The sequence below is a fragment of the Drosophila suzukii genome, chromosome 3, assembly GCF_043229965.1.
Source record: "Drosophila suzukii chromosome 3, CBGP_Dsuzu_IsoJpt1.0, whole genome shotgun sequence".
Lineage (NCBI taxonomy): Eukaryota > Metazoa > Arthropoda > Insecta > Diptera > Drosophilidae > Drosophila > Drosophila suzukii.
In genome coordinates, this window is record NC_092082.1 from 53,590,985 (window position 1) to 53,603,488 (window position 12,504).

The window sequence follows — 12,504 nt, forward strand, 5'->3', positions numbered from 1 at the left end:
TCTTGGCTGCATTGGCCACTAGTAGCTGGCCGTATCTGCGGGATGCACTCGCGAAAAACTCAAGTTGGGGCGCTGCCGACGCATGCGCAGTCTTTGGCCGGCTTTCATTTTGTTGCACTCAGAAACCACTGGGTATCTCAATCTGCATCTAAACTCGGAATCAGTATGGGTATCGCTTTCGGTTTCTGTATCTCTCTATATGTACGTATATATCTATCTGGCGGATCCACGAGCCGAACCGACGCGAATGAGAATCTGTAGAAATTGAAATGAAAAGTTTTCAAAGTAAAATGACGATCATGAATAAAGATTCTGATTTAGAATGTATCTTCCATGAACATACCATGAAAATAGTTTCAAAAAATCAAGAATTTCAAGAGAGAGACAGTGGATGGTCCCTTATTAAATTTATTCGCTTGGAAATTAATGTGAATTATTATACAGCGATGGCTGGTTCACCTATCATACCACTACCTCGTTTCCTATTAACGAAAAAAGCCATAGTTAGCGTATGTAACGAAAATGATCCACCTTTTTTTTAAATGGGCCTCTTCATATCAATATGTTGTTTTTGGAAGACGGTCGAAATTAACAATATACTCGTATGTACATAAAAAATATTTCATGGTAAATTCCTTTATTTATTTTTATCTCTTTTAAGCAGTTAAAACATTTGTATATATTTCTGTTTCAGCGACTGCTCGAAGGGGAAATCAGAAGAGGGCTCAACTTTTTTGAAATGTATGCTTAAATTTTTCCAAAACTGAGGAAACTGCATTGAAACACAAGACGCTCTGTAGTAGGAAGGTCTCAAAGATGCCGTACCCCCAGAATAATACACTGGAATTTACCCAAGTTCAACATCAGCTTCAAGTTCCATTCTGGAACCGAAAAATCTTGAAGTGAACATCAAATTATTTAATATTAATGAACATATTCCAATATCATATGTCGTTATTATGTAAAGTGTGCTTTTGATTCTAGACTAGATAAATTTGTTTTAGAAACAGGAAAACATTCAGGAATAAGTTTTTTAAATTCATTGATAAACAAGGAAGAACGCTATAGTCGTGTAGCTCGACTATCAGATACCCGTTACTCAACTAATGGGTCCAAAGGAAAATGGAGATATGCAAGCAGCAAAGCGAGATTGTAATGCACCACCTATCCGTGATCTCAATATATGGTTATGTTGGCGGCAGACAGATTTAAGCGTTATGGACGTTCGAGTGGGCGTGGCAAATTTTTTTTTGGTTAATCGATAGTTATCGACGAGTTTAATGCATTACAGTTAAAATTTTTTTTAGCATGAAAATAGTCGGCGCCACTGGCTTGGGCGGCTTGTGGGCGTTAGAGTGGGCGTGGCATATTTGCATAAAAATCTTGCGCTGCGTACAAGGCTAGGAAATCTAAATCTGAAATATCAATTCTCTATCTTTGATAGTTTCTGAGATATCCGCGTTCATACCTACGATTTTTTGAAGTTTGTAAGCGGTTTGTGGGCGTTGAAGTGGGCGTGGCAAACTTTTTTTTTTTGTCAATCGATGATATTGATAAGAACAATACATTTCAGTTAAAATTTGTATTCTAGCATAAAAAAAGTTGGAGCCACAGTTTTGGTCGGTTTTTATACCCTTGCAGAGGGTATATTGATTTCAGTCAGAAGTTTGCAACGCAGTGAAGGAGACGTTTCCGACCCCATAAAGTATATATATTCTTGATCAGCATGACTAGACGAGTCGATCTAGCCATGTCCGTCTGTCCGTCTGTTTGTCCGTTTCTACGCAAACTAGTCTCTCAGTTTTAAAGCTATCGGGCTGAAACTTTCCCAAAAGTCTTATATCTTTTGCAGGTAGTGCATAAGTCGGAACCAGCCGGATCGGACAACTATACCTTATAGCTCCCATAGGAATAATAGGACAAAAAAATTTAAAAAAAAATGATATCTTTGATGTTTTAGCATATAACCTCCTAAGCTTGGAAATAACATTTTTTAATTAGCTTTGAATTTTGAATTAAATTTTATCGACATCTGACGACTATATTATATAGCTGCCATAGGAACGATCGGAAAATTGGTGGAAAAATAATATGAAACAAATTATAGCCTCGGTGTTTTTCAACATATAACCTCCAACGCTTGGAAATAACATTTTTTAATTAGTTCTGAATTTCGAATTTAATTTTACCAAAATCGGACGACTATATCATATAGCTGCCATAGGAACGATCGGAAAATTGGTGGAAAAATAATATGAAACAAATTATAGCCTCGGTGTTTTTCAACATATAACCTCCAACGCTTGGAAATAACATTTTTTAATTAGTTCTGAATTTCGAATTTAATTTTATCAAAATCGGACGACTATATCATATAGCTGCCATAGGAACGATCGGAAAATTGGTGGAAAAATAATATGAAACAAATTATAGCCTCGGTGTTTTTCAACATATAACCTCCAACGCTTGGAAATAACATTTTTTAACTAGTTCTGAATTTCGAATTTAATTTTATTAAAATCGGACGACTATATCATATAGCTGCCATAGGAACGATCGGAAAATTGGTAGGAAAATAATATGAAACAAATTATAGCTTCGGTGTTTTTTGACATATTATCTTATACTATTGGGAATATTATTTTTTGTGTTTTTAAATTTAATAATTATAGCTTCAAGGGTATATAAGCTTCGGCTTGCCGAAGCTAACTTTCTTTCTTGTTGGGACTTAGAGTGGGCGTGGCACCCTGGTGAAACAAACTTGCGCTGCTCAGGAACCTGCATGCCTAATCCCAGTATTATAGCTCTTATATATTTGAAACAAGAGAATTATTTTATGAAATCGAAGGATTTGAATCTGATCTTCTATTTTGGTTCAATTTATAACAGGTAGAAGGAAGCGTTTCCGACCCCATAAAGTATTTATATTCTTTATCCGGATTACTAGCCGAGTCGATCTAGCCATGTCCGTCAGTCCGTATGAACGCTGTGATCTGGGAAACCAAAAAGCTACGCTGGTAGAAAAAACGCGTAGTGAAATCAAATATATTTTTACTTGATTTTTTTTACTCCCCTGCATAGTCATACTAAATATAAAAACCTTGCATTTAAAAAAAAAACATATTTAAGCCTTATGTCTAATATGTAAGTATTCAATTAAAAGTATTCAATTCAAGTTAGTCACATTCAAATCCAATGTTGCCAACTTGGTTTTAACTATTATAAAAAGTAGTTTCATTCATAGTATACTTGATGGTTTTTTATATTTCGAGTAAATACTTTTTCAATTTGTTCGGAATATTAACTCTTTTGTTTTGAATATAGAAAGTTTTTAAAATTTGTATTTGACCAAATAACTGTAAATTATAAATCAAATTACATATGTATACCCTTCAGTTCAGCAGTAGGGACGCGGTGACATGGCTCAAGGCAAAAAGCTTTTTTTGTGCCTAAAACGCTGTGCCGCTGTTGACGTCAGCAGAGCAGTCGGCGCAGCGTAGAAGACTGCCCACGAAAACGATCGTGCAACAAAGAGAGGCAGATATTCGGATATTTCCCTCTCTTTCTTGTCTTATAATCTGCCTGCACTCCGCGCTCGCAGAGACAAATTTCGGCTGGTCCGTTATTTTTTTTGCGTCTCTCCGTTATGTTCGGCTAGCGACTAATATTTCGGCGGAAAAATTTTCGTGGAGAAGCGACATGTGAATGCCCTAATATTTGAGGAGCATTATTGTGTATCGAAAAAAACAACTAATATTGTTTTATAAAAGTAAACTATTTGATTATAGTAAAATTTAGAAAATTGAATTTACTTATAATGTTATATTTACTTATTATACATTCTTATTACAATATAATTTTATAGTTAAGTTATAGAAATTTAGTCCGTTAAAATTGATTTAAGTATTTAAAACATTTAAGTATTAACATTAAAAAAAAAATCGTATTGTATTTTTTACTCAAGAAGTAAAAACTATATAGTCGGATATATTTCACTTTAGAAAGGGTATAGGTGCAGTGGCACGCGCCAACAGCGAAGAGAAAACAAAAGAAATCTAGTAAAGGGGTGAGAAGACTTGGTGCATTCTGTTTGAGTGATTGAAAGGGAAGCATCCATTTTAATGGTGCGCAGCAGAGTAACTTTAATCGTTTAGTTAATATAATAAAGTCAGGTAAGTGCTACATTAAGTTTAAGATGTTGTGCATTGATCTTAGTTTAAAGTACGTAAATTTTGAAGGTATTCAATGGGTTCCGTTAGCCGAAAGTGGATGACAAAATGTTTTGTGCCAATAAAAATTCTGCAACAAGCTATAAAAGGTAAATATACAATTAAACAAATAAAACGCATTTTTTAAACATATGTTTTTTCAGGAGCGTTGGCCAAGGATTCAGAGGACCCGGACAAAGGTTTAAGAACGGCGATGTCTAACGTTAAAAATAAGCTTACGAAGCAAAAAAACAGAAACAATAATTGTACATTTTTTGAAAATCTAAATAGTACCATATAATTAAAATAAAATGAATTAAATTCTATATTTTTTTAATTGAAAACTCAAGGAAAAATTCTGATTTTCACAAGTGATTCACTTGGGACGTGTCCCTTGCAAGTGATTTCACAAGTGAAAACTGAAGGAAAAATTCTGATTTTCCCAAGTGTTTCACTTGGGACGTGTCCCTTGCAGGTGATTTCACAAGTGAAAACTCAAGGAAAAATTCTGATTTTCCCAAGTGATTCACTTGGGGCGAGTCACCGGCACGTGACAGGCCATACGAAAAATGAGTATAAGGAACAAGTGAAATCCCGTAGGACTTCGAAAAATTTTCATTTGAATTTTCACTTGTGAAAATGCGGACATCCCATACAATTTTCTACATGGAGCGTCACTTGTTCTTCACTTGTGCAAGAGGACATGTCCCACGGGATTCACAAGGTGATTCACAAGGGAAACTTTTTTTTTTGGAACTGAAGGGTTTTTAACCGACTGCCTTCTTAATTCTAAAAATTTATCCAATGAACCTCGCCCAAAAACTTTTCTTTCTTAAGCTTTCAGAACTTTAATTTTTGTTTAGAATAAAAGCTTATGCTGAAACTGTCGCATCTCGTTGTGAAATGAAATTATGCTGACCGATGCAATTTGATTGAAAATCGGAACGCAATATGATTTGAACTTAGAACGCAATACTGTGGGCTTCGAACGAAAGAGTTTGGGCTTCGAACGGAAGCTTGTGTTTACTTTACGATTGGCTTATTTATCTTAGCAGGACGGTCAAGCGCGGCCCTCGTAGCAAATGGAAAAGGCAAAGGCAGAATCTTAAACAAAGGCAAAGGCAATGTCGCTTTGGTTGAATTCGAAAATTTGTTTATAAATTCCAAAAGTGGACCGATTCACGGGTTGGATACCTCTCCCCCTTCTAAAATGGATTGTCCCGATTCAATATGAAATTCACTTAATTGATCTCTTAATTCTGTTTTCTTGGTTAATAGATTTTTCTGGTTCTGGCCATAGAATTTTTGTATTTTATAAGTAAAAAAATTTAAAAATTAAGAATATAAAATGTTTATATTACATAAAGAAAGTTCTGAGTTATTTGATAATATGTAATCGGATATTTCATAATTGTTGAAGTGGTTCGTAGTTAAGTAGTTAAGAATTTTTTTTCCAAATTGGTATATGAAATATTTTTAATTTCGGTTGTACCATTAAATGTTATCATAAATGAACCGTTTAAGTGGGAGTTGTTATATTGTTACAATTTATAGGAATGGCACAATCTTGTGTAATGTCTATTTTTTATTTTGTTCGGCTATTTTTTTTACAAGTGGATTTCTAACCATTTAACAAGCGGGTAAAACAAGTTTTTTCATTATTTAAATTATGCAATAATTATTAAAAAGTTCTTTTTTAAAGTTAGACATTTCATATAACATATTTGCGCATTTTGCGACTTGATTGCTTAATACTAGTGTAGGGTATTACAAATTAAAATGTTTATTTAGGGTATAGTTAAGTAAATTAAAGAAACAAAGGTTTTTTTATTAAACTCCACGACTTTCGCACTCTATGTATGACACGACTTCCTCTGACAAAATATCCACATCAACTGACTTGCTTAAATATATAAGCCGTTATTTCTAATGAAAGAGGGTGATGGATATAGATCTCTTTGTCGAAAAGGGATAGGAACTGTTTTGCGTTTTTGGCGGATGAAATATGCTATGAGGTTGTGGAAATCTGAACAGTGTGTCACCATATGAAATTAAGTAGGCTGCTGTAAATCCCGTGACATATTTCGCAGATCAAATGTTAATAATCGTAAGCGATGTTTTCGCAATGGTAAGTCTTGATCAATAAAAACATTTTTAAAATCATCAGAAAGAGATTCTATTTCTTTGAACAATTTGGAATTGATAATAAATTGCTTCTTATTATTTTCACTTAATTCATCGATTTTATTCTGATCCGGAGTTCCAGCTAACCATTTCTACACAGTGCCTATCTCATTTATCCCCCTTTTTTATCTAATTAATTGCGATAAAATTAATTCAATTACTTCTATGTCATATTTAATTTCCCATTGTGACCTTTTATTAGTATTCGTTTTTATATTTTCTGATTCCAATTTTATTATTTCTTTATACAAACTTAAGTTAGTTACGTGGAATAAATCTGCGTATGAATCGTACCTCAATACGTCTTTATTGTCCTTGAATTAAAGATACTCGTGACTTGTATAGTCAATTATTTCTGATTTTGTTAATAAGATAAGGTGTAGTATGAGCACCTGATAAAACATTTTCTGGAAAAGGTAAAAAAAGTAACATATAAATTTTTAGAGTTTTATTTTATCTTTGTGAATAGTTCTATTTCTATTGTTGATTATTATTTTGTTAGGTAAATTTTCTTTAATTACTTGTTTTTTATAACTAGTCTTAAGTTTATTTCTTTCCCCGTGTTTCTTTTCATAAGCTACCTACATGATATACTTTTTCTTTTCTGTTTTCATTATGTGCTTCCAGCATTTTCTCTTGTGTATTTTTTAAAATTTGAGGAATGTTGTCGTGCTCTATTTTATTATATAGTATGTCAAAAGATTTTGGTTGGTTGTAGAATGAATGCTCTGATTATATTCTTGAGCGGCTCTTATTACTATTTCGGAACAGTCGGTTAAATTAAAATCTTCTTTAATGCCCCTGTGTGCTCTGCAATGTGTTTCTTCGATTATAAGTGCTCTGTCTTCAGAATTTTTGACATCTTGGACAAATATTCTTGTATACAAAAATGTATTCACAAAATTATCTTTAAGTGGTTTTTAAATTCTATAAAAGTCCTTTAAAGTACAATGAATACTTACCGTTAAATTAGGAGGAATATATTCCCTTAAGATTGATATCAAGCTTTCTGGATTGTCAAAATCTATTATATGTCTGGTATTTTCAAATATATTAAGCGACTCATGTATTGTATACCTCCCCGTTGCTAATAGCAATTGTTGTTTAAACTGGTTTAAGGGTTTACGGGTTTCTTATATAACATTCTCAAAACTACTCTCTGCTGAATGCTGAGTGTTTAGGTCTGAGACCGATTCGTTACTGTCAGTTAAGTTGTTGATCTGAATCCTTGATAGGGCGTCTGCAACTACATTAGTTGAACCTGGCTTATAAAAGACCTTTGGAGTGAAACTTTCTATGAAGGAGTACCAGCGTTTCATTTCGATATTAGGATTTTCCTCAGAGATTGCGAAAGATAATGGTTGATGATCGGTTTGAATCTCAATTCCAATCACTCCGTATAAGTAGTTTCTTAGATTTTTAAGAGCCCATACTATGGCTAAAAGTTCCTTCTTATTAGTTGCATAAACTTGTTCCGTTTTAGTCAAGGTTTTTGAAATAAAAATAATTGGTTTACCTTCTTGAGATAATACTGCACCAATTGCGACGTCCGAAGCGTCGGTGGTCAATGTAAATTTTTTCTTATAATCCGGTTGAACTAATTCTACTTGGCCAATGAGATTTTCTTTCAGCTCGTTAAAAGTTTTAATAGCTGGGTCATCTAACTGAATTAACATTTTTGTTTACATTCTTTTTGAAATTTTGCCATTATGACCTCGAAGATATTTCGTCAGAGGTTTAGCTATAGAGGCGTAATTTAAAACCGATTTTCTATAATAGCCCGTAAGGCCTAAGAAACTTCTTAGTTCCCGAATAGTTTTTGGAATCGGATACTTAATAATAGTGTCAATTTTTTCTGGGTCTGTCTTGATGACGTTATAAGATACGATGTATCCTAGAAAACTGGTTTCGCGTTTAAAAAACTTGGATTTTTCTAAAGAGATTTTCATGTTTGCCCTTAACAATATATTTATTATTTTGTTTAAGTCTTTATAATGTTGTTCAATCGAGTTTGAGACTATTATAATGTCGTCCATGTAGACATGACATGTTTTCCCTATTTGTTATCTGAGGATGCACTTGTTAGTCCGAATGGCATTCTTAAAAATTTGAATTTTTCATTATCACTGTGGACGGCAGTACACGTAGTGGCGAAGCGCGCAAGAGAGCGTGCGAAGACAACTACTATATATAGCCGCAGAATTGAAAATCTGCAATCATGGTCCGATCATAACGAGTGATACACCAATCGAAAGGTATCGCACTAACTAAGAAGATTGCAAGATTACCAAGACTTTCGAAATATAGATTTGTTTGGGAGAAAGCGCGGTGAAAGTGTAAAAGAAAAAATTTAGAAAATTGGAGCTGCTGGATACGGTGGGGATAAAAGCCCCAAGCTGTTTAGCTAGTTTTATTCTTACTGAGAATACGCGTCGAATGAAACCTCACTTGTTGAAATCCGATGTTCCGTTCAAAAGTAATTCAAAAAACAAGATTTTCTTCTTCTTCCCAAAATGAAAATGTTTGTCCCTTTGTTTGTGGGTTTGTATGCATCCCATCTTAGTTTTAGGGTTTTGGAAACCCTATGGGTGTATAAAGTAGCTTGAAATAGAAAACGTTTGTTCTCCGACTTTTGGAAAAACCCGCTAGTTTAGCGGAAAATCAAAAATAAAAGCCAGATTTAAAATGCTTATAGTAGCTAAACTACTATTGTACAGAAACGTGCTATATATCTCTAAAAAGATAATTTAATTTGCTAAATACTCCTTATATAGTAAAATTGTATGAATATAATAGATTTAAAGTTACGATAAAAAGTAATTTTTTAAAACCACTTTTTGACTATTTTCTCAAAATTGAGTCGAACGATTTCTTTTTTAATTTTATATCTTGTAGCCCTTGAGATTCCTCAACTTTTGATGTGTAACACTTTTTACACTAAAAATTACCGTTTGGAACATATTAAGCGATAAAAAGTGCAACTCGTTTCAGCTCCGTATACGTAATATTTCATACTTATTGGAAAAAACAAGAAAAAAACCAATTTAATTAACAATATTCTTATTAGATTTTTTCAAACGGAAAATCTGTTATGGTTTTAGGGTCCTTTACTTGCATGAAGCTAATCGAAATAGGAAACTTGATCTATTTGTTCTACCACTTTGGAAAAACCCGCTAGTTCAGCGGGAAATGTAAGAAACGACCGATTTCTCTTCGAATCTGAAACTGTACAACCCTTTAGATTCCAAACTTGTGATATTAAAATAGGTAACTGAAGCGATAAAACTTGTTATTAAAAAGTTTAATATTCATATTACATGTTTCATTCTTATTAAAATGTGAGTGTAAACAACCCATACCTTATTAGAATAAAGTTAAGCCGAAGTGGAACATGAAAGTGTGTGTTTGGTTTTTCAATAGCCAAGCCATATGGGGACGACTCCTAGTCATGGTATTGAGGTACTTAAACTCTTGTACAAAAAAAACTTCTGATATCAAAAAAAAACACCTCTTAACGAGGTAAAAAGTAGTGGCGAAAGCACTCTTAACAAAAATTTCTGATATCAACAATTGTGACGAAAAATGATATTACATTCGATAAAATAAATAAACTATATTAATTTTATGTATTCGGCACGATACAGCAAAAAATTTACGTGTAGGTAAATAAATATTTACTGTTGCGGGCCGAAATCATAAATATAATATAGTTTATTTTTTTTATCGAATGTAGTATCATTTTTCGTCACAATTGCTGATATCAGAAATTTTTGTTAAGAGTGCTTTCGCCACTACTTTTTACCTCGTTAAGAGGTGTATTTGTTTGATTTATTGCAAAGCATGTTTTTCCACATTAGATTCTTTCATTAATATCTGATGAAAACCTGATTCTAAATCTATTGTTAAAAAATATCTTGCTTTTCCCAAATTAGATAGAATTACTGATGGGTCTTGCATTGGGTACCTGTCAGGTATGGTACTTTCATTTATTTTTGTATAGTCAATGACGAGTCCTAATTGACGGCTTCTGTCTTGATTTTCTCCTTTCTTTGGGACTACTAGAACTGGTGAATTTTAATTGCTTCAACTAGGCCTTATATTTTCTTCTGCTATCATTCTACTGATTTCGCTATTCACGAAGTCGGTGAAAGATAAAGCGTACGGATATTGTTTCCCGTATATTAGCCTGTCGTGAATAAGATTTATTTCCTCCTTTATGTCTGTTCTAAAGGGAATTTGCATATTTATCTTTGAATGCTCTTTTTCAATATAGTGAACTATTTTTTCCTTTAGTCCGTCTAAATGATCAGTACCTATATTGTTTATCTGTTGTTTGTCGGATAACTTAACGACGGCAGGCTTGAAATTTTTACTTTTTAAACTATTTTTAGTTATTCGATTTTTGACGGTTTTACTTCGTCGGCACTCTCAGAATTTTTAATTCCCAAAATATTTGTATTTTTATTGACGGATATTTCTACGTCGGCACTCTCAGGATTTTTAGTTCCCAAGATATTTGTATTTTTATTATCGGATATTTCTACGTCGGCACATTCAGGATTTTTAATTCCCAAGCTTTTTTCACTCTTTTCCACAAATAATGAATCTGTGTTTATGCTATTTTTATCATCAAAATATTCTTTTTTAATAAATTCTTTTACCGAAAGAATATTATTTTCTGCAATTAAACTTATTTCGTTTTTTTTCTCATTATCATAATATTTTAACTTTTCTGTTTTCCCTATGTGGGATATGGATATATTGAGGGATTTACAGCAACCTATTTAATTTCACATGGGGACACACTGTTCAGAGTTCCGCAACCTCAAGCATTCTTCATCAGCCAAAATCGCAAAGAGTTGCTATCCCTTTCCATCAAAGTAATCTATATCCATCACCCTCTTTCATTAAAAATTACGCCTTATAAATGTAAGCTAGTCAGTTGATGTGGAAATTTTGTCAGAGGAAGTCGTGTCATCCATACAGTGCGAAAGTCGTGAAGTTTAAATAAAACACCTTTGTTTCTTTAATTTACTTACTATACCCGAAATAAACATTTAAATTTGTAATACCCTACAAATTATTGGGGGCTCGTCCGGGATAAAGTAAAAGAACAAAGAGAAAACTGTGCGTTAACACATCGAAAAACTGCCGCGACAAAGAACGAAGCAATAGCTGAAAAGAAACAGTTTAAAGCGGGGGAAGTACCTGTTATAGAAACAATTGAAGCCGAGAAAAATCTGAACAGTTAAACAAATCGACTAGCAGATTTGTGTATTAGAGGAGTTTGAACGATTACGAAGACCACGAAAAAATGTCCAAAATTTGTGCAAAACTTGATTGTGTGAGTGCCCACAAAACTAACGCGCTAAAACCCGCAACGAAGTAATGTACGCAGTATAGAAAGAAAAACAATTCTGATGAAACACGACGAAAAAAAATTTCGACGACAATTTGATGCAGTGCCTGTGATCGAATTTTGACGACACGGTCGCAGGTGAAAACGAAGGTATCCTGTGAGAGGAGGACAACGAGAGGTGATCCTTGGAACGAAGGCGAGGGTGTTATTGGCGAGAGAAGAGAAGGACGACATACAGCAAGGGAGTGGCCACTTGCTACTTTTGCTACAACAAAAGTTTCCCTGTGGCGAAAAGAGCAGCTGCAAGAACTTGCAAACGACGCAATTTGTAAAAAGTGGACGAGACGATCAAGCAGTGCGGTGTGTCGACTTTGTTGAAGAGTACGAGCTGGAGAAGCTGAGTGGACTGGAATTGGCAAAAATTCAAGCAGTTGTAGAAGACAGAAAAATCCAATTGGGTCTGGTGAGCGACTGAGGCGATTTCACATATTGAATCTGATTCGAACTTTTTTTGATCACACGAATTGTTTAACGTTAATTAAATTATTACTTTGTATCAAAAAATTTAGATATTGAATTGTACCACTGTTTGTAAACGGCTTAAACGCATTACCATGGATGCTAGAACGATCCTCGCTATGACAGTGCCTCTTCTAAGGGCAAAGTTATCCGAAATAGGTTTGAATACAACTGGCAGAAAAGGAGCTTTGCAGGATCGGTTGTTCGATCATTATGGATTAGTTGTGGCTGACG

General features: G+C 33.8%; 1 protein-coding gene and 1 long non-coding RNA gene across 2 annotated transcripts in view; one reads left to right on the forward strand and one right to left on the reverse strand.

The window, feature by feature from the left end:
• lovit (loss of visual transmission) overlaps positions 1 to 12,504 on the reverse strand; it is a 654,250-nt gene that overhangs the window by 178,723 nt on the left and 463,023 nt on the right. The window lies entirely within an intron of this gene.
• Positions 3,407 to 4,889, forward strand: LOC139353081 (uncharacterized). The gene is made up of 3 exons (XR_011604215.1): positions 3,407 to 4,172; positions 4,239 to 4,318; positions 4,373 to 4,889. It is a non-coding gene; the product is annotated as an uncharacterized lncRNA (long non-coding RNA).